Source organism: Protopterus annectens, chromosome 8.part0 (genome assembly GCF_019279795.1).
Source record: "Protopterus annectens isolate FY-2018-M chromosome 8.part0, PAN1.0, whole genome shotgun sequence".
Classification (NCBI taxonomy): domain Eukaryota; kingdom Metazoa; phylum Chordata; order Ceratodontiformes; family Protopteridae; genus Protopterus; species Protopterus annectens.
Genome location: NC_056741.1, coordinates 772,511,935 through 772,538,284, shown reverse-complemented (window position 1 = coordinate 772,538,284; position 26,350 = coordinate 772,511,935).

Here is a 26,350-nt window from a genome sequence, read left to right as displayed (position 1 = left end):
AGTACTCTGCAGTCAAACTCGTGTATTAATTACAAAAGAAAAAAAATAAGGAGTCAAAATGCCAGGAGCAGAAGCAGCTACATTAAAAATGTGCTGAACAAGTGTCACTGCTAATTTGTTGAACATATGTTCACATATCTCCCAATAGGAAGAAGCCATGGAAGAGCATTAAAAACCCATTTATAATACAATGGCATTATTCAAAAAAGATAAGCAATTTTTTTTAAATGGTCTAGATCCCAAAAGAGTTGCTCTCAGTGTAAGTTTGCCCTGATTCCAAAAGACCTGCTCTCAATGGAAGTGACTTACTTTGGTGTAAGGCCTATCTATAAACAGGCTTACCATGGGTAAATATTCCAAAACAACTGATCTCAATGTAAGTGGTCAATTACACTGACAGCAATGGATTCAGTGTTTAAGCATTTATATAATAGCAATAATCAATACAGAATACAGTTACTTTTTTACTGCTCTCCACCTTCTAGGTCCTTGGCTGCTATAAGCTCCTGCCCTGGCGTGCTGACTTTAATAGATTACCTAATTGGAGTCTCTAGCTGATCCAAGCTCAACTTGAACGATTCCTGCCCTAACTTACTCCCTACTGGTGTTGGACGAACCTGGCCCTTCCTACAGTGACTGAAATTCTGCTTGTCTCATATTTTACACTCTAACAAGAATCAGAAAATCCAAGCTCAACTTGAACGATTCCTGCCCTAACTTACTCCCTACTGGTGTTGGACGAACCTGGCCCTTCCTACAGTGACTGAAATTCTGCTTGTCTCATATTTTACACTCTAACAAGAATCAGAAAGTAGGTCTTGGGCATAGCAATGTTAGTTTGATAGCCTCCTATCGGGTCTTCCTATAGAGTCCTTTAGTTGCCTGTGCTTGAGTCCCTAGCAGCCAGTACTTCTCCTTCTCAGCCTCCCCCTACCCCTTTTGCTTCATTAACTCTTCCTGCTTATATATTTTTTACCTTTTCCCTGTACCTTTCACTGTCCTATTTTGCTTCCCTTATTTCTCCCTCTCAGTTACCTGCTCTATTTCATAGGTGGAACCCTCCTCTCTCTGTTACAACTCTGCTGCTCTTTCTGGCTCTTATTAGCCCTAGTCTAGTCTCGTCTGTTAAGTCAGTATTTGGTCTCCGTTACTTCCCTTAGCCCTAGCTATACCTTGCTGTCTGTCTATCTCCCTCCTAACTCCAGATTTACACTTGTAACCTGCCTAAATTATCATTCTACACTTTCACCCTTTCCTCCTCTTTTCCTACTGTATGCTCTATTCTAATTCAATCCTACTTAATTTTATCTCATCTCACTGGTGTACTTTAGTTTCTATCCTACCCCTTCCTTTTATATACACTGCTCTTCTACCATTCTTACCTGCATTTCTGATTGTCTCCTCTCCTATCTCACCTTTAGTTGTTTTACCGCTCCGTTTGCCCTGCGGGCTCACTCCGCTCCCCTCCCTACCCCCAATTCCCACCCACCCCCAGGGGTCCTAATCTTATAGCTCTCTAGACACACCCCCTTTCCTTGCCTTCCTATCCTCTTCATTCCCGCTAAACTTAAATCCCCTCCCCCTATACACCCCCTTTCCTCCTCCCACCTCCTCCTTGATTACTTCCCCACCTTTTCATGTTACTTGCATCTTTCCTTTTCCTCTGTCATCATTCCTCTTACATCCCTCCACTCACTTTACCTGTCTCTTCTCTTTCTTTACCCTTTAAGATCTGCAGCTCTCCTCATTCCTTACCCTGTAATATCCTTAGCTCTCCTCTTACTATTTTTGAGTTATATTGACTATTTAAAATAATCTTTACTGGCTGTGCGTCCGTTTTTTGCCTATTTACTTTATTTTATGTTTTTGTCCTCCTGTGGACAGCACACACGTGGCACCAGCTAAGGTTGTCTTGTCCCTTACCTATCTGCAGTTTAACAGTTCCCCTTTCATCTATTATTGCTTCTCCCTCCTGCCCCTGGTTGACCTGAAGTCCCCCTCATCCGCTAGCTTTACTATAGCTGTGACGTCCTGCTTGCCTAGCCTCTCCTGTTCTCTCACTGTCTCTACACTACTTCCCTGGCTGTTGCACTCCTTTCTCTCTTTTTCCTACATTTTAATTCACCAAATGACTGTATCTTAATATTCCTGCTTACTTACTTTCTATTACCCCTCTCAGGGTCCCACTGCAAACTGTATACATCCTACACATACCTTGAGCCTGTTATATTCTTGTTTTTTGCCTTCTCCTTTCCATCTTCCTCTACCTAACTCTCCCTAACTTACCACTTAAACTACATAGCATATGAAACAGTACTGTTCAGCTTCCCTGCTAAGCTGATTGACTCACTCTCTTCTCTAACTGTTTCTGCCCCGCTTGGCTCCCTCCCTACCCCTTATCCCACCCACCCTACCAACTACACCTTCCGCTCTTACCCCTCCTATCTTCCCTCCCCACCCAAAGATAAATACTTACTCTAACTTATCCATCTAACCTGTCTTACTTCTTCTATAATCTGAGTCTAATTCCTTTGCTTCATCCTTTCTTTCTCTCCTCAACATGTCCATCAAAGCTTACAAAACTTCTTCCAAGACCTCTGTAACAGAAACTACTCTGTTAAAGCTAACACTTCTGCTGAGTACTTCTCTTGCTCTCACACTACCCTACTTCCTGACCTGTTATGAATCACACCTTAACTACCACCTTATCTACTCTCCCAAACATACAGCCTTTGATTTCGAAAGCCTAAACTTTACTCATGTAAATATTACATCTACCCCTAGCTACCTTCTAGCCAGATATCATAGGCTGTCTCATATTAAAATCCAGAATCTCTTGCTTAGGAAACTAAAATACTTACTGAACTTCTCTACCAAAGCTTACCTCGAATATAACCACTCCATCTTGGCAGATGGGGACATTCACCCAAACCCAGGGCCCTTAGCCTCTACATCTGATACTATACCTGTTAGACTAAACTCTTCCCTACTAATACCAACCTCCAATGCAAATACTCTACTCATAGGGCACCTTAATATACGAAGTGTCAATAACAAAATCACCCATCTCCACTCCCTTCTTGAACACCACTCCTTTGATATTCTCTGTTTAACTGAAACCTGGTTAAAACCCTTTACTACAGATAATGAAATTATTCCTCCAGGTTACAACATCTTAAGACTCGACCACAAAACTAAAAAAGGAGGAGGAGTGGCAATATTATTCAAAACTGAACTAAATGTAACATTAGTACCCAATGAGAACCTGGACATTACCAAGACTGAACTTCTTATCTCAAAGCTTCAACTAAACCCGAAAAAATCTATCTATATTATCTGTATTTATCTACCTCCTGGAAATAACTCTACTACCATAGAAAATATCCTTAGTTGGGCCACCTCCACCTACCCACAAGAAACCATAATACTTGGAGACCTTAACCTTGACTGGTTCTCGTTAAACACTAACAACCCAGCCTCTCATATTAACCTCCATGGCTTTACACAGACAATAGACACCTCTACTAGGACAAACAAACCTAACAACAAAGAAAGTATTCTTGATTGGATTCTCATTAACAAACCTCTACTAAAATATCAATCTGGAACTTTACCCGATGACTTTAGTGATCACAAACTAACCTATATTATAAGACAAAAAAACGCCTCTAACAATACTCCCATCTATAGGACCCTACGCGATCATAAACGATTCAACCCTATTCAATTTAAAAGTGAACTAAATGCCTGTAACTGGAACCCACTAAAGACACTTCCTCTTGAAGAAGCTGTCCTTTACTTCAATACCACATTCCTAACAATTCTAGATAATCATGCTCCAAAACGCTCCATCTGAATTAAATCTAAACCTGCCCCTTGGCTATCTAAAGATACAAGACAAAAAATGTTACTTAGAAACAAAGCTTGGTCAAAATGGCGAACTAGCAAATCTCCAATAGACCATCAGACTTTTAGGCACCTAAGAAACATTACCAAAAAAGCTATCTTCTCTGATAAAAGGAGTTATTATAGTAATCTCCAGCAAGCAAATCATAATAACCCTCAAAAATTCTGGACAACCCTAAATAAACTTCTTCACCCAGGACAGACTACCACTCCATCCCCTTCCGGGTCTGAAAAGAATTCCGCCGCCTTGATACGGCCAATACTTTCAACTCATTCTTTATTGATACTATTAATTCCTTGGCCTCTCATCTCTCTAGAGACAACACCAATATCCCTGACCTTGCATCCTTCAAGCTACCAACCTTTAGGCTACAACCCATCTCTACTTCCTTTATTCTGAAATGTATCCACAAACTCAAACCATGCTCCCCCTCAGCTGACCAACTGCCATCTGAATTCCTTCAAAAAGCAGCCTCTGAAATAGCCTATCCTATGTCCATTCTCATTAATAGAACTGTAAATGAAGAAACCATACCTGATATCTGGAAAATCTCTCACATCATACCCTTACATAAAGGAGGGAACTCCTATGATTATTCTAATTATAGACCCATAGCTCTCTTATCCCCACTTGCAAAGATCATGGAAAAATGTGTTCACCATCAGTTAATGAACCACTTAATAAAAAACAACATTCTTACTAACTGTCAACATGGCTTTAGGCCTTTTCATAGCACAACCACCGCTCTCCTCTCCTTCACAGACTTTATTAACTAGAATCGTAATAATAACATCCTGTCTTCAGCTCTCTTTATTGACCTGTCCAAAGCCTTTGACATGGTCAACCACTCTCTCCTCTTAAAAATTCTCGAATCTCTTTCCTTAGAAGCTAAGGCTATCCACTGGTTTAGTTCCTATCTCACTAACAGGAAACAGGCCGTCCTCTGGAATAAGGAACTCTCATCTCTTCTCCCAATCTCACTTGGGGTCCCCCAAGGCTCTATTCTTGGACCTCTTCTTTTCTCCCTCTTTATAAATGACCTACAAGTAGCTATTCCCCAGGCTACTTGTATACAATATGCTGATGACTCCACACTAATTTGCTCTGCTAAATCCATTTCCGAACTTCAAACTAATACTCAAGCTGTATTTTCCAAAGTAGAAACTGGGTTCTTAAATCGTTGCCTGCTCCTAAACGCAAAAAAAACCAAACTCTTACTCTTTAAGCCTACTACCAGATCCCCAGCTTTAGATTTCACTATCTTATCTAACAATGGAACCATTATATCACCTGACCCTACTACCAAACTGCTAGGTGTCACAATTGACAACAATCTTACCTTTGACTGTCATATCAATAATACCATTAAATGTGTAAACAGGAAACTTGTCTCTCTCTATAGAATTAAGACTTTCTTAACCTCCCCAGCCAAAGCTACTCTTGCCCACTCTCATCTCATTTCCACTCTTCTCTATGCTTCTCCCATCTATACTAACCTCAAGAAAAACAATCTTTCCAAACTGTCTACTACCTACAATAACATAGCTAGATTTGTTACTGGGAAGCCTTTCAGAACTCATCACTGTCTGAATCTGCAGCAACTGAACTGGCTTGAACTGACAAACATGTTACTTCTTTCCCAACTTACATTTGTCCAAAAAGCTTTCTACCAATCTCTTAACACACCTGTACTTTCTAACCTCTTAACCCCATATGCTAATCTGAACTCACTCCACTCATCTAGCAAACTGCTAGTTACCCTAACCAAATCTAATAACCTAGCTGGTGACTCCCTCTTCTCAAACTCCATAGGTAAACACTGGAATCAACTTCCTACCGAACTTACTTCCATTCCATCTACTATTCTGTTTAAACAAAAACTCAGAACATACCTCAGAAGCCACTGGATGTGTCCCTGCTCTAATCCTGACTAAATGTTGATTCCCTTCTTAACCCTCTTTCTCGCCCTATTCTGTTGTGCCTCCTCCATTCTCCCCTAGCTTCCTCCCACCCTACATACTTCTCTCATATATCTCTCCTCCTTATTGGCTATGACTCTTTTCCAGTAAACTTGTATCTCTTTTAACTCTACTCTCTCTCTCTATTGTTGTTTCTCTTTCCTCCTTGGTCTTCCACTTTCTCTACTTGCTGTTAAAATAAGCAATAATGTTCAATATGAGGTTATTTAGATTGTCCAGAAAGTTAAACTCCTTTCCTTTTTAGTAACAATGTACATTTCTCTTTCCTTGGTCTTACATTTTTTTTTTTCTTGTTTTAAACTATGTAATATTTATTATGATGTCATTTAGATTGTCTAGAAAATTTTAAGTCCTATTCTTGTTTGGGTAACAATATTCATTGTCTAAGTCCTACCAGCCTGTAATCTGTTAATTGAGCTCATGATATATCTCTTATCTCTATATGTGGAGCTTTTCTCCCCGGGCCTCTACTGAAAATGGAAATATATCCAGCTAGACTAGCCCGGTTAACAAATGTAAAATAAAAATAAATAAATAATCAATTCCTCTGTGTTGATATCATAGGATTTACTCATGGTTGTCTTTCTTTTTTTTCCATATTCATAAATTTTATTATCCAACTACTTTACAGTCATTCTTCATATACAGTTAAATCTCCCTCTGAAATATTTGCTGGAGTAAATTGCAATTATATGAAACATTACGACACAAGGTAAATAACAACAAAACAGTACAGAAATATGCCCATTAAGTCCAAGAATTAATCAGTTATATGTAACAGTTCAGGTATTCTCTTGATCTGCCAACATCAGATGACCAAATTTAGCATTTCACACACATGACAATCTATATGTTCCCATATTCAAATAATTTCCTGGATATGTATCAAGTACATAGCTCCCAAATATTATATTTATTTGGAATCTTCCTGTTCTTCTATGTATCTGTTGCAGTTCCACATGGTTTTCTTAAGTTCAACTAATGTGGGATTTTCTTCCATTTCCTTGTTATCACTACAATAAAGTAATGCCATTGTCTACATTTTTTACTCCAAGTGAATAATATCAAATCTCTGGTAAGTACCACATTTTTTCCTATGATCTTTCCCATAATCTTGTTCATTACCAATTGCAATTCATGCGCAAAGGTCTGCAGTTGAAAAAAATCCCAAAATTTGTGTTCACCCTTTTCCCTTCTCTCACATCTCTAACATAAGTCACTTAACGGAGGGAACACTTTTGCATTTTGGAAGGGGTACAGAAATACTTGTGAAGGCACATATATAAAATTTCCTAGATTTAGTGGCATATCTTTAAAACATACAGATTTTGGTGCTGTCTTCTCCCAAAAGTTGTTGATGGAGCCTTTCATTCCATTCTAGTCTTACCTTATTTCCCTGCTATAGTATAGAATATATTAATGCAGTCTTCTTGTCCCTTAATACTCATTCCATGTGCCATATACTGTATTATACAAGGCTCCCATAAATTCCATAGCTGCTTTTACAGTATTTATTTCAATTCTCTTATTAATCCAATATATTCTAGGTAATCACCTCTTTTAATTTAAACCATAGCTTGCACTCTTCCCATCTGAGAATATATTCAAGAATCATTGATCCTCGAATACTTAAATTTTTACCTCCTTTTTTTAGCTGTGCATTTTTCTCCCTCCTTTTGCTTGCACTTCTACCTAAAGTATATCCTATTATAACTAACCCATATTCACACTTCTTGGTCCTCTTCTTTTAAATATCCATCCTGTAATGTGACCAAGAAAAGTTTGTACATAATCTTATATTTTATTGTTAACAATCTTTTTTTTCCAGAAGTGCAGTTGGTGACCTCCTCTGTCTAATCCTTCACTAGACAACAGCTCATGTTTCCATTTTACTAAGTATGATTGACTTTGCATTAAGTACATTAATTGTAATGTTGCACTAAAGTATTCTTTCAAATCTGTAGCACCAGTCCATCTTGATCAATTGTTAAAATATTTTTTTTGCATTGCCCCCTCTCCCCCTTATTATTCCAGATAAATTGTCTGTTTAACAATTTTCATCAACCACGTTACCAGGTATTTCACTTTGGCATGTCCACAAAGTTAGGAAAATTCCTGGACCAGATCTCCTGTTATTTTGTTTCATTACTCCTGTATCCAGACAACTGATTAAAGGTTTTTAGTATTTTGAATAGTGTTCCTAAATCATGTTCTGTCTTTGTTGTATATAATATAATGTCTGAAAAAGTGATCATTTTTATTTGAGGGTTCCTCCAATTATATCCTATTATTTTTGATTGTCTAATTTCAGTAGACAGAGGCTTCAAATATAGGACAAATAGCAAAGGGGACAGAGGACATCCTTGTCTCATTCCCCTTATTAATTTCATTTTCCACAAAAGTAGCTTTACCTGACATTTGAGGCCTGCTTCTGCATTCCTGTATATACTAGAAAACACAGTTGTCCATGTTTTGGAGAGGACAAATGCTTCCATTGTTTTCTCTGAAAATTCCTACCTTACTCTGTTAAAGTTTTAGCATCCTTGCCTCAGCATCCCTTTGAATCATTAGAGTTTTAACAACATTACTGAAGATTTGTCTGCCCTCAAACAAACCCACACTAGGCCATATCTATTAGTTTGGATGCTATCCTTGCAAACATCCATAATGGAAAACATATAAAGACCTTATAGTCATGGTTTAAAACCAAATTAAGTCTATATGAACACAGGACCATTGGATCTTTGCCTTCTTTTGGTACTATCATGACTGCCTTTGAACATGACAGTGGCAGGGTCACTCCATCCAGGAGATAATTAAATAACTTTTCCCATATTTTAGAAATTTATCTTTCATTTGTCTTCCAAACCTCTGTTAGGATTCCTTCTGTCCCAGGGGAATTCCCTACCCTTTGTCCTTTCATAACTTACTGCATTTTTTATTTTATTCATCAAAGCCTTGCTATCTATAACATTTAATTTTGATAAGCTTAAATTTTTAAACATATCTCCATTTTTTGTAATCTTGCATCTACCTCATGGTCCCTACTATATCGTATAGTAGCTTAATAATAATAATAATAATATAATAGACTTGCATAAGTCTGAGGGATAGTTACTATCTACACATTGCTTGGATTTCTAATTTTTATCATCATTCTTTTGACTTTCTGTTGCTGAAGCCCTTAAGCAAGTAGCTTCACAACTTCAGGGATATTTTCAAAGAACATAGTTGTTAGCATCTTTGCTGTATCTACATTCATTAACATTTTCTATATATTCCAACATCGGATCTTTTACCCCCTGTAATTGCTTTTTCAGAGCCCTCCACTCTATACCTTGCATTACTTTCTTATGGACCTTCCAAGATGTCTGCACAATGGCAAACTATTTCCAAATTTCTTACCACTAGCGAAATTTATTTCTGGAAAACCACTATTTCCATCATAGTTTTGATGTTCATAATGGCAGATTATGTGTGTATGGTATATATATATATATATATATATATATATATATATATATAGATCTATGTCAGTTGATCAATCTGAAGAAGTTTGGTGATTATATTGGACGAAAGTGCTAATAAATTTATTTCACTGTTGCCTTTTATTTTTTGCTGCTAGCCAGTTTTGTTTTCAGTTCAGTTGATAGAGTTTTCAGAAACTTGAAATTCATATTGATAAGACAATGTGATCAAATTTCTCAAACATTAAAAAAAAATGAAAAAAATACAAAACTCTATCTTTTTTACGGTTTTGCAGGGGGCTGAGCTGCCTGCACCCCCACATCCACTGCTAATTATATATACCAACTCCAAAATCCCATAACATTGAGGAAAATTGTAAATTTCCCAATCCTTACTGTACCGAGATCTACATTCAAAAACTTCAGGTTTTCAGAAATTCTATATGAATTTTGAGTTTCTGAAAACTCTATCAACTGATAGTGATATATATATATATATATATATATATATATATATATATATATATATATATTGTTTACTATCAAAATTTCGAGGTTCCTTACCTCGACTATTCACATCCCCGACCTGGAACAATGAAACAGCATCATAATTGCTCAGAATGTTGATTCTTTCAGAGGAAATATTCGACATTCATAGTTCATAGGTAGGTACTAGGCTATTAGACCTAGGGCCAATATAAGCCTAGCCAAAAAGGTACCCTGGCTTTTGCCACCCAAGAAAATTATTTTCCTGTGCCCCTGTTGAGCAGAGCCACAGAAGTGATCCCTGGGATGAATTTCCTATTTCCCATCCAATCATCAAGATTTTTCTTGAAGAATGCTAATGAGGAGCTCTGTTTGACGTAGATAGGTAGTCTGTTCCAGAGTATGGGAAGTCTCTGGGACAGGAATCTATCTCTCCATCATGTTCTGTTTATTGTGGTGACAAGTTTTAGGTCCCTAGAGCGTGTAGCTCAGAGGGATTGGGGTTTCTTTAAGTGTAGCATGTCCAACAGCTCTGGGTTTGACATAGCTTTGTATGTTAGGCAGAGATCGCCTCTGAGTAGGCGATATGCGATGGAGGAAAGCAGGAGTTTTTTGAGATGGTCTGCGTAGGGCATCTGTTTGAGGCCAGTAATCCTCTTTGTGAGGTATTTCTGTGGCCTTTCCAGTTGTTGTAGATGTCTTGTGAGGTACATACCAAAAGGGGCATTGTACTCTATAATGGGTCTGAGTGATGAGTAGAGGGGAACAATGACCTCTTTTTTTCTTGATGAGAAACCTCTTGTGATGAGGTGAGCCATGTAGAAGGATTTCCTGACAACTGTGGCGATGTAATTATCAAAGGAGAGACCACTGTCCACCTGTGTCCCAAGGTCTTTTATCACACTTTCAGCTTTAAGTAGACTACCACTTATGTGGTAGTTCATGGGTACAGAGTTTTTACCAAAGGGGATGACAGTACACTTTTTGGCATTGAGCTTCAGGCCATGGCTTTGACAACAGGCATCTGTCTCAGTGAGGCCCTTTTGTAGTATGTCCACATCGTTAGGAGTTTCGATTATGGCTCCTAGTTTGCAGTCATCTGCAAACTTTATTAGCATGTACTTCAGAGAAGTAGATTCCAAACAGGAGAGGACCCAGGACTGAACCCTGTGGTACTCCACTTGTCACTGGTCTGAAGTCGGATTTGGAGTATGCTACTTACACAGTGTGGGTTCTATCTGTGAGCCAGTTGGCAACCCATCTTGTGACATAGGGATTTATACCTAGTTTAGTGAGTTTATCTATAATTCCAGAGTGGGGGATGGTGTCAAAAGCATTGACGAGATCTAGATAAGCTGTGTGAACCACCTTGCCCTCGTATATGGCTTTGGTGACTGCTTCAAAGAAGTCAATCAGGTTTAGGAGACATGATCTGCCTTTTACAAACCCAAACTGGGTAGGGCCCAGAGTTTGGAGATTACCAATGTCTTTGTTTATGAATTCCATGATGATGCATTCCATAGTCTTGCAGACCAGGCTCATCAGCCTAATGGGGCGGTAGTTCCCAGGGTCCATCATGGCTCCCCATTTGTGGAGTGGGATAACCATTGAGGTGCACCATTCAGTGGGCACAAAGCCTGAGGTGAGGCTATGATTGAACATGGTACTTAGGTAGGGTGCCAGTTTATTCTGTAGTTCATGTAGAACGCAACCTGGGATATTGTCAGGACCCATGGATGCTGTGTTCTTGGCTTTGGAGAGTGTGTTTTTTACCTGTGCAGCCATGATTACAGGAACTTTGCATTCTTCCGGTACAGAGATGGACCCTCTAGGGGGGTGAGAGAGGGGTAAAGTTAGCACTGAACCTATCTGCCAGGATGTTGGCAATATCAGTTGGTTCTGTATATTTAGTGCCATTGTGCTGTAACTCAGAGCAGATCTGAGTGTTACCATTGAGATTCTTGACATAACTATAGAATACTTTGTGGTTGTCTTTAGAGTCAGTGGCAATTTTGTTTTTGTAACTAGCTTTGGAGGATTTTATGAGGGATCTCAGTTTCTTATTGAGGTTGACCAGGGAGTTCCTCCAGTCATGGGATTTTACTCTTTTTTGCAACAGTTTCTTTCTTCTGTTGGAGAGTTTGTTTATGGCAGAGGACCAACAGATTGTCTTCCTTTTTTTGGAGGATAGCATCTTGGTTCTGTTAGGGATAGCATAATCCATGCACTCGTGCAAGTGCTTATAGAGTGCATTTGTGTAGGATTCAGCAGTCGTACCTCTATTATCCATCTGCATGGGTATCATGAAGTTTGCCACTTCTGTCTTAAGAAGTGTGAAGTTGGCTTTGGAGAAGTTTTTTGCGGTGGTTTCCCTAATTGGGGGTGCATTCGACTGCTCACCATCCAGAAAAAAATCCATTATTAGGCAGAAAATTTCCTACAGTTTTGCATGGGGGGCATTCCGCCCTGTACCCCCACACCCCCGCTACTTATATAGTCTAACTCGAAGATCACAATACAGTGAGGAAAAGGGTAATTTTCCTGATCTCCACTGTAGTGCAATGCACTTCTAAACACTGATGCTACAAACTGCGAACACAGTCTCCGTATCACTGTTTCAAAGTTGACAGGAATTGTGTTCGCATTTTTGCCTCTCTGCCACTCCATGCTTGTCATTCTTACTGTTGAGGTAAGCCACCTTGACATTTTGATTGCAAACCTATATATATATATATATATATATATATATATATATATATATATATATATAGCCTAATGTACCTCTAATGCCTGCCAATACCTATTTTTGGACCAGTAACAATACCCCATTTTCCTCTCAGCCTTTCCTTCTTCCTTCCTTCCTTTATTAATATTTCATGTTCTTCTCTATATAAATGAGTTTCTAAGATAATGCCATTGCTTTTCTTTTTATTGACTAAACAACTCATATTCCAGGTTAGTATGCCAAGCTCATTCATCTTTTGGAATAAGTGTTACAACATTTTAACTCTCATCATGTAATCTGATGTAAATAAATTAGCAAGCTAACATTTTTGCCCACCTTGGTTTGTTTTCTATGTACTGTATTAAATCTTTTTCTTTCAGATTTTACTTGCAGCTAGTTGTTTAGTAAGATGATCTCTGGGTCACTAACATATTCCCTAAACTCCCAACAAACACCATAATTATATACTTACATGATACCTTTACTCTTTTAGCTTGTGAGATAAAGCTCATTCGTGGCTGTAGATTAAGCATCTACGGAACCCCCAGTCAGATATTTTGCAGTGAAGCTTTATCTGGACTAGCAAATGAAAATAAAATTAAAGGGCAGACTTCCAAGATGGATTCATATTGAATAACAGCTTAATTGTAGCTCTCCCAGTGTGAAAACAGAAAGTTAGCACAGAATGCCAGTGGACTTGTATTTCTGGATAAATTTCAGTAACTGCCTAGTAAGTGCATTGCCTGGATGCTAGTAAAAAAGAAAATCAGCTGTAAAAGGTGAGCGAAAAAAACACTGACTGAAAAAAGTACTGCAGCTTTTCAGCAAAAAGCAGTATAAGCTCCAGACATGACTTCAAGTAACCTAGAGGAAAGTATAAGACAACTGCACATAGACATGATTAAAATAAACAAAACACTGATGAAGTATATCAACTATAACAAAAGTCTGGAAAATGGAAGAAGGTTTAAACAGATATTCAGATGAGATGATAAAACTGCAAAAATCAGAGGATGAAATGAAGAAAAGGCTGAATATGAGACTGCTCAAGAAGAGATGTTTAAAAAAAAAATAGCACTAGAGGACAGAGCACATAGGTAAAACCTAAGATTTTCTGCTGTACCAGAGAAGCCGGAAGGAACAGACTGTATTAATTTTATGAAAGCACAAATAAGCAACTCGTCTGGTATTCCACAGCAGTAGTTGTTAAATGAAAGGGCATATTGTATATATACTCCAAACCTGTGCATGAGAAAGCAACCTAGACCTTTAATAGTAAAGGTGCAATCCTACCAGTAGAAGGAGTTGATTCGGACAACATTGTGGCAGAAGGACAAAGTAATAAAAGTGGGAGACAGCACAGTGCTTGTGGAGAATGATTACTTGTACACCAGGCAGAATAGGAGCACATTTATTCCATTATTCAGGGAATGCTGAGAAGCAGACATGAGATTCAAAATGCTGTACCCAGTTATATTTAAAATATTCTTCCCTGGAGGGTCAAAATCATATTTTGATAAAGTACATGCTAAGAAGGAAATACAAAAGTTTGTCCAACAAAAAGTGAGCTATGAAACACAAGGAGATTCTATTTCTTGCTCTTCTGGTAATAACGACTGCAGATAGAGTGTGCCAGTGAAACCTTTTCCAATGTTTTAACAGAAAATGTGAGAGAAGGAAAAAAAGCACAAGACTCAACTAGAAGACTTGAGAGTAAGTTGGAAATGAAGCAGAGACAGGATATGGGAAATGGAGATGAACAGGAATAAAACCAGTAACTTGGAAACTGACAAATATGGGATTACAAAGCAATAATTCTATTTGTGAAATATGACAGAACAAGAAAATCTGAAAATATTGGACTTTTTTGAACTTGTAGGGGACTCTAAAGCATATGACTTACTTCATTGGACCTTTTCGAACTTGTAGGGGACTCTAAAGCATATGACTTACTTCATGTCATTAATGTTTGGAAAAATACTTAGGAGAGAGGAAGAGGAGGGAGAAAGTTAACTGTAAGTAAAACAATTTTCTTAATGGTATTATTTTTATAGTGCATGCTTTTTTTTGCATGCTATAAAGTAAAGTTTTCTCAGATATTTTTTAAGTGTAATGGGGATACTAATGCAAAGAGGTGCTCCTCTTTTTTTTCTTTCTCCCTTCTTCTCTCTCTTTCTCCTTGTTCAGTTTTAAGAAATGTAGTCATTGCAATGTAACAAAAAAAGAACAAAAGTCTGGCTAAAAGAGCACAACAAAAGAATATTAGTGTGCTTTTTCTCATTCTTGCATGGGGGAATGACTGGATTAAGGCCCTTAGCTTGATCTAGTAACAAGTTTTAAGAGAAAGCAAGTACATACATGATAAAGGAATAATGAATATTATATAAGGCTTTTTTTCTAGAAAATAAATGTATGATTAGTAGCAATTCTGCATCTGGTCCTCATGTCTCCAGGAGACAATCTGATAAAGAGAAATGACTAGGAGATAATGTTTTCTGAAAGCATTCAAGTGTGTTCCTAGGTGGGAGAGATCAGACAGCAGTTAGTAGAAGCACAAGCTGCACCTTGTGTCTTAGCATGAATAACCTTTCTTTTATGTTAATTCAAGACTGTGTGTGTGTGTGGCTGTCAGTTTGGAACATATGTTCCTATTAGGAGGGTAAAACTTTAATATTTGAAAATGTACATAGTTTTGTGTATTAAGTTAATAGGTTTAGGGGATATTGGGGGTGTTTGTATTTTTGTTTGAGGACTTTCAATAAAATAAAAAGTTTTCTAACATGTGACCTAGGCTCAAATGGATATAACAAGAGGTCAACCTGCTAAATGGTGTATGCATGTAAACAAAAACTGGAACTAGACATTTAACAAAAAAGCTGTTATACATAAAAGGTGGGAAAAATAACTTTTTAATAAAGTTATGTTTTCTGTAATGCCTTCAAATGGCAGTGTTCTCACAGATAAATACAAAAATGAAAGAGTAGTGCACTATATTAAAAATGCTACAGGAGACACACTTGGAAAGAAATGAACATGTGAATTTGATAAAGAAAGGTTTTCAGAATGGTTATTCAGTGGAATACCTGGGACAAAGGTAAAGAGGAGTACTTATATTAATTGCAAGAGGAGCTCCAATATTGATAGATGAAAATGATAATATTGGTAGATTTGTAGCTGTCAGGGGCTACTTAAAAGGGAGGAGGATTACACTGGCATGTATTTATATTCCATCTAAAATTGCTACAATGCAGTTTAAGAAAATTCTGAGAGAAATAATCAGCTTTCAGTAAGGAATACTGCTTATAAGTGGGGATTGAAGTTTCATTAGCAACAGTGAAGATGTGTCTGTGTGGCCTGGAAAGGAAACTATAGCAAAGGAGAGTAGATTTTTGAATAAATGTATGAAAATATTTGTCGTAGAAGATGTGAATTCAGTACTTGGAGTTTGGAGTGAATTTACATATTATACCCCAAGATACGCAAAGTGGGCTAGGCTAGACAGAATTCAGAGGAACACGTGCATTTAATTGAGGTCTTGAAACAAACCCAATAACTATTTCAGATCATACACCAATAATAACTAAACAAAACACAGAGTAATGAAATACAAACGAGACACTGGTGCATTCCCACCTATCTGTTGAAAACAGAGGAATCTAAGGAATGGGTAGTGGAAATTATTCAGGAGCTATTAGAGAAGAGAAATTTCTTCTGAAAATATAGCTAGTGAGTAGGATAAAATTAAGGTGGAGTTTAAAAATATGATAAAAATATGATAAAAATAAAGAAGAAAGGGAAATATGGTTAAGAAGTAGCAAGAATTATTTAGTGGGACTGACAAATGTTGAAGCATTACAAAATAGGGAGAATCTCACAGAACAAGAAGAGAAGCAACTGCAGAATCCTAGACAGAAAACAAGGGATTACCTTGATAATATGCATGAGTTTAGAAAGATTGCTGTGAAGCAACTGTTTTTGACAATTTCTCTAGAGCACAAAAACTTTTAGCACAATGACTCAGGGAACAGAAATTAGAAAGGACTGTCATCTAGCTAAGGGAGCCTATAATAATGAAAATAGCAAGAGATCATGTAGAAGTATTAGAAATATTTTGGAAATTTTATGAACGTCTTTATAAAGCAGAGAAATATGGAAATAAAGAAAAGGTAGAAATGGAAATGTTTCTGGAAGAAATAAATATGACAAGGTTAGAGGTAGATGAGGCTCAATTACTAATAGTTAGGATAGGAGGATACTGTATGTGATAAAAATGGTGATATATAACCTATTTACTGGAAAGTCCTTAGGAATAGATGGCATCCCTGTGAAAGTTTGGAAGTTAGGAGGGAAAGCTGATAAAGATCTCAAAGGTTTTGTTTAACAGTATTTTAAGAAGATGAGCAGCACCAACATACTGGAAGAAAGCAGTGGTAGCTGTAACACTTACAGAGACTAAAGATCCATCAGGCCCAGCTTCATACAGGCCTGTTTTAATACTAAACCATGATTATAAAGTGTTTATGTCTATAATGGCTAAAAGAATGTCAATAGTGGTGCCAAAATTGAAAGATATGGATCAATGCCATTTTAAGGAGGGGAGGCAAACATTCAACATTATTAACAGAACAATGATAATCAAGAGGGAAGCAGAATGTAAGAAAACACCACTGCTGTTGGTGGGTCTTGACGCAAAGAAAGCATTTGATAGAGTAAGCTGGGAGTTTATGAGCAGGGCAATAGAACATTTGCATTCCCTGATAAAATTATAAGGTTGATTGGGAGGATATATGAGAGATCAGAGATGAAAATTAAAGTGGATGGATTTCTCTCTGATAATTTCTGCTTGAGCAGAAGAACCAGGTAGATGTGTCCTCTTTCCCCTTTGTTATTTGTATTGTAGAATATGAATGGCCAAAGTATGAATTTAAGGAAATTGAGCATGTGGCAATCTGCATGCATTAAGATGGACTTTGTACTGTGAACTCTGAGTAAACTGTGAATAGTGGAAAAGTACTGAAAAACAAGAGCCTGCTTGAAAGCAGGAAATATGCCTTATATGGAAGTGCATCCGATTTCCTTTTAATGCCTAAAGAGATGTAGTAATGTGAACCGCTATAAGCCTACGGGTAAACGACTGATTGGTTAATTGTCTTTTGTACTAATTTAATTGGTCCAGTTTATATTTTTGTACTGTCAGCAGTATTACCAGCATATAACCTTATGCATTCCTTTGTTCGGAGAGTCTCCCTGTACTTTCCATGAAGCTCCCACACGTGTGTAATAAATACCACTGAAAGAGAGGAAGAATTGTCTTGTCTTCATTTAAGGTAAAAAGCTAAATGCAACAATTGGTGCCGTGACTCAGATCTGAATTGACAACAGCTGCAGCAGTTGGGGATTGAATGAAATACTGCTAGTGAAAGGGCCCATGACAGAATTTTCTGTTCTGGCAGTGTTTCTTTCATTTCCTGTATTCGCCTGCTTTAAAATTTGGTATTGATAACTTTATAGAAATATAATAATTCCTCTCATTCAGTTGTTCTGAGGTAAGTGGCATGTATTTCCTTTCTATTGATTGTGTAGTATGTGAGTGGGTTAAAACAAAAAACTGGCAAAATAAGAGTGAAAGGAGATACGAGAGTGGGGAAAACGACAATTAAAAAACGTCACAGCTAAATCTGTAAAATACAGTATAGCTTATTGTGTGAAAATGGAAGCGAGTGGGAACCATAAAGGAGCCAGAAAGAGGTACACCAGCTGGTTATATGTATTTTTGTGTGTCCCGGGACCGTTATGTTTATAGGTCAGTGGGTTGCCCTCACTAAGGGTGATGGCAAACTCGTCTTTCCAGAAAATGGTAGTTTTAATAAAAAATATTTTGCTTAATCTCCAAGGAAAGTTAAGGAAAAAAGGGAGAAAAATACCAGGGTTGTGCTGGGCAGAATTTAATGATTGGATGACAGAGGCAAAAGAAAGAGAAAAAGATTTGGTTATTAGTAGTCTAAAAGATAATCAGCAAAAATTAAAAGAGCAATTGAGGGAATTACAGCACACTGCTAGTAATTTAGATGTAGTAAACGGTAAATGCTTGAAGGACCCACCCTTTAAGGGGCTTTATCCTGTAAAGGAATTAGCTAAATTGCAAATAACTGAATTGACAGAGGATGATAATGCCTGGCTTCCCCCACCACTGACTGCACCGCTGATTGCAACCCCACCGTATCAGCCCCCCCTCGCTCAACAAGGAGCCGAAACACAGCAGCCAGATTCCACCACTAGAGAGAGAGAGACAACAAGCTGTGGACAGTCAGTCTAGTGAATCTGATCCAGAAACAAGCGATAAAAAAGAGGGACCAAGAACTCGTAGTAAGACTCATAAGGAAGCAAAAGCTGTAATGTACTTTAAATCTAAACCCTATTATAAAGGAAAAGGGAAGCGACATTTACACCGACGAAGGCATTTTGGCCAGTTCCCTGCTATAATTGACAGTGGGGATGGATATTTTGGGCCAAATAAATTTAATCCAGATTCAGAATCAGAGTCATCAGATGACGACAGATTGTTACCTTTGAGGGAGGTACCTAACCCAGCCCATGCTAGAAGTGCACAGGAACCACCGACCATTGTAGTACCTAGGGCATGGTCGGCAGTTGATTTTCAAGCCATTACCAAATCATTACTGCCTATCTGTACTAATCCAGCTAAGTTCCAGCGTGTGCTGGTGGGACATATTTGTTTACAAAATCCTACAATAAAATAAGTCAGGGCAGTTCTTCAGTACGCTGTGCCGGCTGACTTGATGAAACAAATTTGGGACCATGCTAATGTCCCTACTCCGATTCCAAAACACAATGCACAAGGAGATAATGAGTTTGAAGCGGTCAGACAGCGTATAGTAGATGCTATTACAGTAATAATCCCACCCACACCCAACTGGTCCAAAATTAAGTCAGTTCTTCAAAAAGAAGATGAACCTGTGGACAAGTATTTAAATTGTCTCACTAAAGCCTTTGAGGCTTATTCTGGTTACCCGGAACCCACCGAAGGGCCAGCACAAAGTGGATTGTCATCTGCCTTCATAGATGGGTTACGCTCACAAGTACAGGATAAGCTAAAGGAAGTATGTTTAAACTGGCCTAGTCTTGGATTGCATGAATTGGTCACACAAGTGCAATACCTCTCCGACCACTTAGCACAGGAAAAAAAGGACTTACAGGAAAAATTGGTTAAAGCACAGATTCAGATGTGTACTGCCTTCGGGCAGTGTGGACGGGGAGAATGGGAAAGAGGGAGAGGTGGACGCCAAGGGGCGGAAAACCAAAATAGACAAAACTGGCAGAAAACACGATCAGCCCCACCCCAAAGCTATAATAATCAGACGGAGTGTTTCAATTTTGGCCAAGTAGGCCACTGGAGAAATGAATGTCCGTATCTGGCTGAATAACCTGCCCCATCCACTGATACGTCACCTCAGTGAAATTCTAATTGAACCCCATCCAATCGGCAGCCATCACAATGAAGGTTCCCTGAACAAAGACAACAGCAGTTGTGCCCTTTCATCCCTGTAGATCAAGATGGACCACATGTTATGTTGCTTGTCAAAAATAAACCATACCCATTTTTAATTGTCACTGGAGCAACCAAATCTATGTCAGCTGGTGAAGCAGCAATAAATGTCCCCCTCTCCAATAACACAACTAGAGGGGTAGGGGTGTCTGGTATTCCTATTGAATATTCTGAAACCGTCCCAGTAACTTTGGGACCTTTACAAGGCATTTTTAGTAGGACCCTCAGCACCTTTAAATTTATTGGGGAGAGATTTGCTCTGTAAGATGGGAGCAACCATCTTCTGCACAGCTGATAGAGTATATTTACAAGTACCTTCAGATAAACAAAATAGTATTTTGGCTACTTTATATGAAACTGTCACTCTGCAAACAATATGTATGCAATCTGACCTCGATTAAAATAAGCATTTATATTCATTACCCCCTCATCTATGGACCACCCATGATAATGATGTTGGGTTTCTGACTTCAGCCACTCCTGCGAAAATAACCTTTTAACCTGGAGCAAAGTTACCTCGGGTGCCACAGTACCCTTTGACGGCACAGGCTACATCTGGTATTGCCCCAGTCATTTCTGCCTTGATACAACAAGGAATTATAGTACCTACAACAAGTCCATGTAATACTCCAATTCTACCGGTAAGGAAACCTGGTAAACAAGCTTATAGATTTGTGCAAGACTTGCAAAAAGTCAACAAAGCTGTTTTGACTGTTTTTCCAATCGTACCAAACCCAGCTATGATTTTAAGCTGTATCCCACCTACAGCACTTTGTTTTACAGTTATAGATATCTCATCAGCTTTCTTCTCTATCCCAGTACATTCTGATAGTCAGTATTTGTTTGCATTCACTTACATATTCTTGGGGTACTTGGACCCAACTACCCCAAGAATATGTAAAATCTCCAACCCCTATTCTCTAGAGAGATGCACACACAGCTGCAGGATTTACAGTTACCACCATGTTCAGTTTTGGTCCAATATGTAGACGATATTCTTATAGCTTCACAAGATACTAAGTCTTGTATAGAGGATTCATTTCCAGTTTTAAAGTTTTTAGCTGAACGAGGTTTTAAGGTAAATAAATCTAAACTGCAGTTCTGTCAAGAAAAGGTACAATACCTGGGACACATCATTTCTATGGGTTTATGTCAAATACTTCCAAGTAGAATTACCTCCATTCAGACTGCCCCCCACCCTGTAACTCAGAGACAACTCAGGGGTTTCCTCGGCCTAGCATGTTATTGTAGACAGTAGGTGCCCAATTTTTCAGAGATTTCGACCCCTCTGTTACAGCTTCTAAAAAAGGAAGTCACAGACCCTCTGCCTTGGTCCCCTAATCATGAAAACGCCTTTCAGGCTATTAAAATGGCACTGATTAACCCACCTGCCCTGGGGCTCCCAGATTATTCTAAACCCTTTGTTTTCTTCTGTTGTGAAAGAAACAAGACTGCCCTGGGCCTGCTAGTGCAAGCGCACATGGGGGGCTATTGACCTATAGCATATTACAGCACTCAGACCCTGTTACTTGTGGCTATCCACCCTGTTTATGAGCAGTGGCAGCCACTGCCATTTTGATTGAAATAGCAGCACCATTGACTTTAGAACATGATACTATACTAGCAGTACCTCATGCGGTGCAAGCGTTACTCTTAAAAACAAAAACACAGTATCTTTCTAATGCTCGCCTCACTAAATATGAGTTAAGTTTATTAAGTAATCCTGCTGTTCAAATTACACGTTGCCCACCACTAAACCCTGCTTCATTGATTTCAACTAGTGACGAGGGTGAACCACATGACTGTGTGCTTGTAGTTAACACTGTTCTTCCTCCCAGGTTACATTTGCAAGATGTTCCATTGCTTAATCCAGACTTAGTTCTTTTCGTGGATGGGTCCTGTTTACGAAATAATCTTGGTGGACTCCAGACTGCATGGTCAGTCTGCTCGCCATCTGAGGTTTTACAAATTGGGCAATTACCACCTGGCAATTCCGCACAAGCTGCGGAATTAGTGGCACTTTCGCATGCATGTAAAATGGCCAAAGACAGATCTGTTACTATTTATACTGATTCACGTTATGCCCATGGTGTTGTTCATGATTTTGGTACCTTGTGGAAGAAAAGGGGGTTTTTGACATCCTCTGGGGCACCAATTAAAAATTACCTGTACATTGATCACCTCTTACAGGATTTGTTATTACCTTCTAAAATTGCTGTTGTCAAGTGTGCAGCTCACCAGTCTAATGACTCCCTAGTAGCCAAGGGAAATAATTTGGCTGACTGGGCTGCCAAACAGGCTGCTCTTTCACACACTGTTCAGGGACAATTTCTGCAGCCTATCTTACAAACGGTTACTTTTGACACTACTGTTTTAAAAACTTTACAAAGTGAAGCATCGGAATCAGAAAAAAAAAAAACATGTCTGGCTCAAAGCTGTTTCAAATGCTCTGATTCAATTTGGCAGCATCCTGATGGCAAATTAATTTGCCCTATATCTATGCTAAATTCTTTTATAAAAGCATATCATTTGCCAGCTCATGTAGGGGTGCAAGCATTAATCAAACAAATCCAAAAGAATTGGTTCGCCCCAGGACTTTCTGCTTCTGTGCAACATTTTTTGAGTACGTGCTCCATTTGTTTACAGCATAATATTTTGAAAGGCACTATGGCTCCCGCTCAACCAGTGCCAAAACCAATGGGACCATTTTGTGCCTTACAGTGGGACTTTACTAAACTCCCACCTTGTACTCGATTTAAATATGTTTTGACTGTTGTTGATATTTTTTCCAGGTGTTTAAAAGCCTACCCATGTGCTAAAAATGATGCTATTTTTGGTTGCAAAAAAATTGTGCTATGAATTGATACCTCATTTTGGTGTTCCTTGTCAAATATACTCTGACCGTGGAACGTATTTTACTGCTAAGTTAGTTAAATCATTGTGTACAATGTTAGGCATCACTTTCATTGCCCATACAGACCACAGGCATCAGGTATTATTGAACAAATGAATCAGACCTTAAAAACTAGACTTTCTAAAGTCACTTCAGAAACAGGCTTAACTTGGGTGCAGGTCTTACCACTAGGCTTACTTTCTATGCGAGCACAACCACATCCTACTAAGGGTCTTTCTCCTCATGAAATTCTCACGGGTCGCCCTCTGCGTTTGCCCATGACACCACCACCACCCCTTTCTGACTATGATGCATTTGATAATGATTTTCTCTTGTACTGCAAATCTCTTGTTTCCTTCCTACAGTTTCACCATCGACAAGTAGCAGCTGCTCAACATCTTCCAGATCCTTTCCTGTCATCTGCTCTACAACCAGGCAAGTCCTTCTCTAGGAAAACATCGCTCCAGCCACACTGAAAGGGGCCCTTCCTGGTTCTTCTGACATCATCTGCTGTGCGACTGCAAGGATCTCCAACCTGGATCCACATTTCACACGTCAAAAAAGTTTTGCCGTCCGAAGACCAACATCCTTTATCTTTTTCAACTCCAGATTCTCCTCCCATTGCTACTCGTACTCGAAGTAGAACTGTTCCAGTACCTGACGATGCCTAGCATCTACCCTTTTAGAAAACTCCAAACTCCTGACACTACGCAGACGCAATAACCATTTCCACAAAAATATTGGAAAGCCATTTTCGTGGTCTTTCCTGTTGTACTGTTATTTTTAATGTGGCCATTTTTATTTCCTGCTCCATCGACACATCAAACCAAGCGAGCTATTTGGCATCCACCTTTCAACACCTACCAAGCCATCAACTATGTTTATGCTTCTACATTCAACGTTTCTAACTGCTGGATCTGCACTGCTATTCCCTCTGTACATGGGGGATTGTCATTGGCTGCGTCTCCACTAAGTATCATTGATACATGGACTAGCTTACTCGACAGCATCTCTAACATTACATCCAGTAAATCTATTGCATTACAACTTTCTCTCCATTGCAATGGCACTCTGTGTTTCCGACAAAATTACTCAAGTCAACATCATTGGACTCGAAAAATGGGACAAAGTGTCTGCAACACGACAATCGAATACCAGTGCAATTACACAGAAGGAAACCGCATAGCCTCGGGCTGTCAAGTCTCGTTTGATGCCATTCAGCCAACATTGAAAAATGCCTCATTACATGGTTCTCACAATATCGTACTTCTTGCCATATTCCATTGCATGACTATGGGCAGTGACCATTCTTCAAACGTTACCACCCTGGTGCAGGACTGTAATTTTATATGCGGAAGAAAGGCCTATAAATGGCTACTGGAAAATTGGTCTGGTAGCTGTTTCTTAGGTTATTTAGTCCCAGCCATTCGACATACATCTGCTTTACCTCAAGGAAGAATTCGGAACGTTCGAGAGGTTAAAAAACTTGCCAATCCGGTAGGCCAAGTTTACGCTTCATGAATTTATCATCATGACTTAGCTCATGCTGGCAACAAAGGACTATCTCATATGGACTTGGGTGATGACCTCATATCATGGGCTGGTATAATTCCAGCATACGGAGCAGTAAAATCAATTTGGGAACTGAGAACATTGTCCAAGTTGCTTGAAGTATTAAGCAATGCCACATTTTCTGCTTAAAAACTAGTGACTGATGAACTGACTGCTATGAGAGCTGTAGTCCTCCAAAACCGTATGGCTCTCGATTTTACCCTAGTGGTGAAAGGTGGAACTTGCACTTTAATCCAGGAGGAGTGTTTTACATTTATTCCTGACAATCAGCACAAAATTGAAAGCCATCTCAAACTCATTCAGAGAGTCTCCAAACTCTCTAAGGCCAAGGAGGCTGATAACACAACATGGGCATGGTTAACCAACCTGTTCTCAGGTTGGGGAGGTGGACTATTGAAGTTAATTTTATTAATCACAGTATTAGCTATTATTGCCTTTCATGTTGTGTTTTTAATCAAAGCATTGATTTTAAAATGAATGTCTTTTAAGACTACTAAAAAGGTGCCAAAGTTTAATATGCCTGCAGTCATAAATATAGATAAAATAAAAATGTGTGACAATGTTGAAGGAACCAGCCACATGGTTATGTTAGACTTAGGGCAAATGTATGATAGACTAAATGGTGATGCTTACACAGCATCAAATGGGGGATTGTAGAATATGAACGGCCAAAGTATGTGTTTAAGGAAATTGAGTGTGTGACAATCTGCATGCATTAAGATGGACTTTGTACTGCGAACTTTGAGTAAACTGTGAATAGTGGAAAAGTACTGAAAAACAAGAGCCTGCTTGAAAGCAGGAAATGTGCCTTATACGGACGGAACTGCATCCGATTTTCTTTTTCTGCCTAGAGATGTAGTAATGTGAACCTCTATAAGCCTATGGGTAAACCACTGATTGGTTAATTGTCTTTTGTACTAATTTAATTGGTCCAGTTTATTTTTTTGTACTGTAGCAGTATTACCAGCATATAAGCTTATGCATTCCTTTGTTCGGGGAGTCTCCCTGGTACTTTCCATGAGGCTCCCACACGTGTGTAATAAATACCACTGAAAGAGAGGAAGAATTGTCTTGTCTTCATTTAAGGTAAAAAGCTAAATGCAACAGTATTATATTTAGAACCATTGGCAAAGAAAATAAGGAACTTAGAAATTCAAGGATATAATTGGTATGGTAGTCAAGAAAAGCTGGCTCTATTTGCAGATGATATTATTTTATACCTAATTAAACCAGAAAAGGACATTACAGTGTCATTTTGAGACAGCTTAAAATATTTTTGGGATTCCGAATTAATGAAGTTAAACAAAGGCAACAACGATAAATTATGTATCTACACATGAATTTGTTGGCAATATTAATATTTATGGGGACATTTAGAAGTATAGACTGAAAATGAGTCAGGTGTGGGAGATAAGGATATGTGGGAAGTGAATAAACAAAAGATAATGCAAAAAAATGAGAAACTAGAAACTCTGTTATATGGATAGTAAGATACAAGCAGTTAAAATGTTTTAGTCCCTTTAATCTTATACACAGGTCAGGCATATTTTTATCAACCAGAGGAGAAGTTGTGGATTAATAAAGAGCTAAAGGATTTTATCTGGGAGGGGAAGATGGCAAGAGTCAAGAGGGATAAGCAGATTCTTCCAAAAGAACAAGTCAGATTGGGATTACCCAATTTGAATGGGGTATTTCAGAGCTACACAGTTAAGGCTCTTATAGGAAGAGGAGTCTGGAATTTATTTGAGAAGACT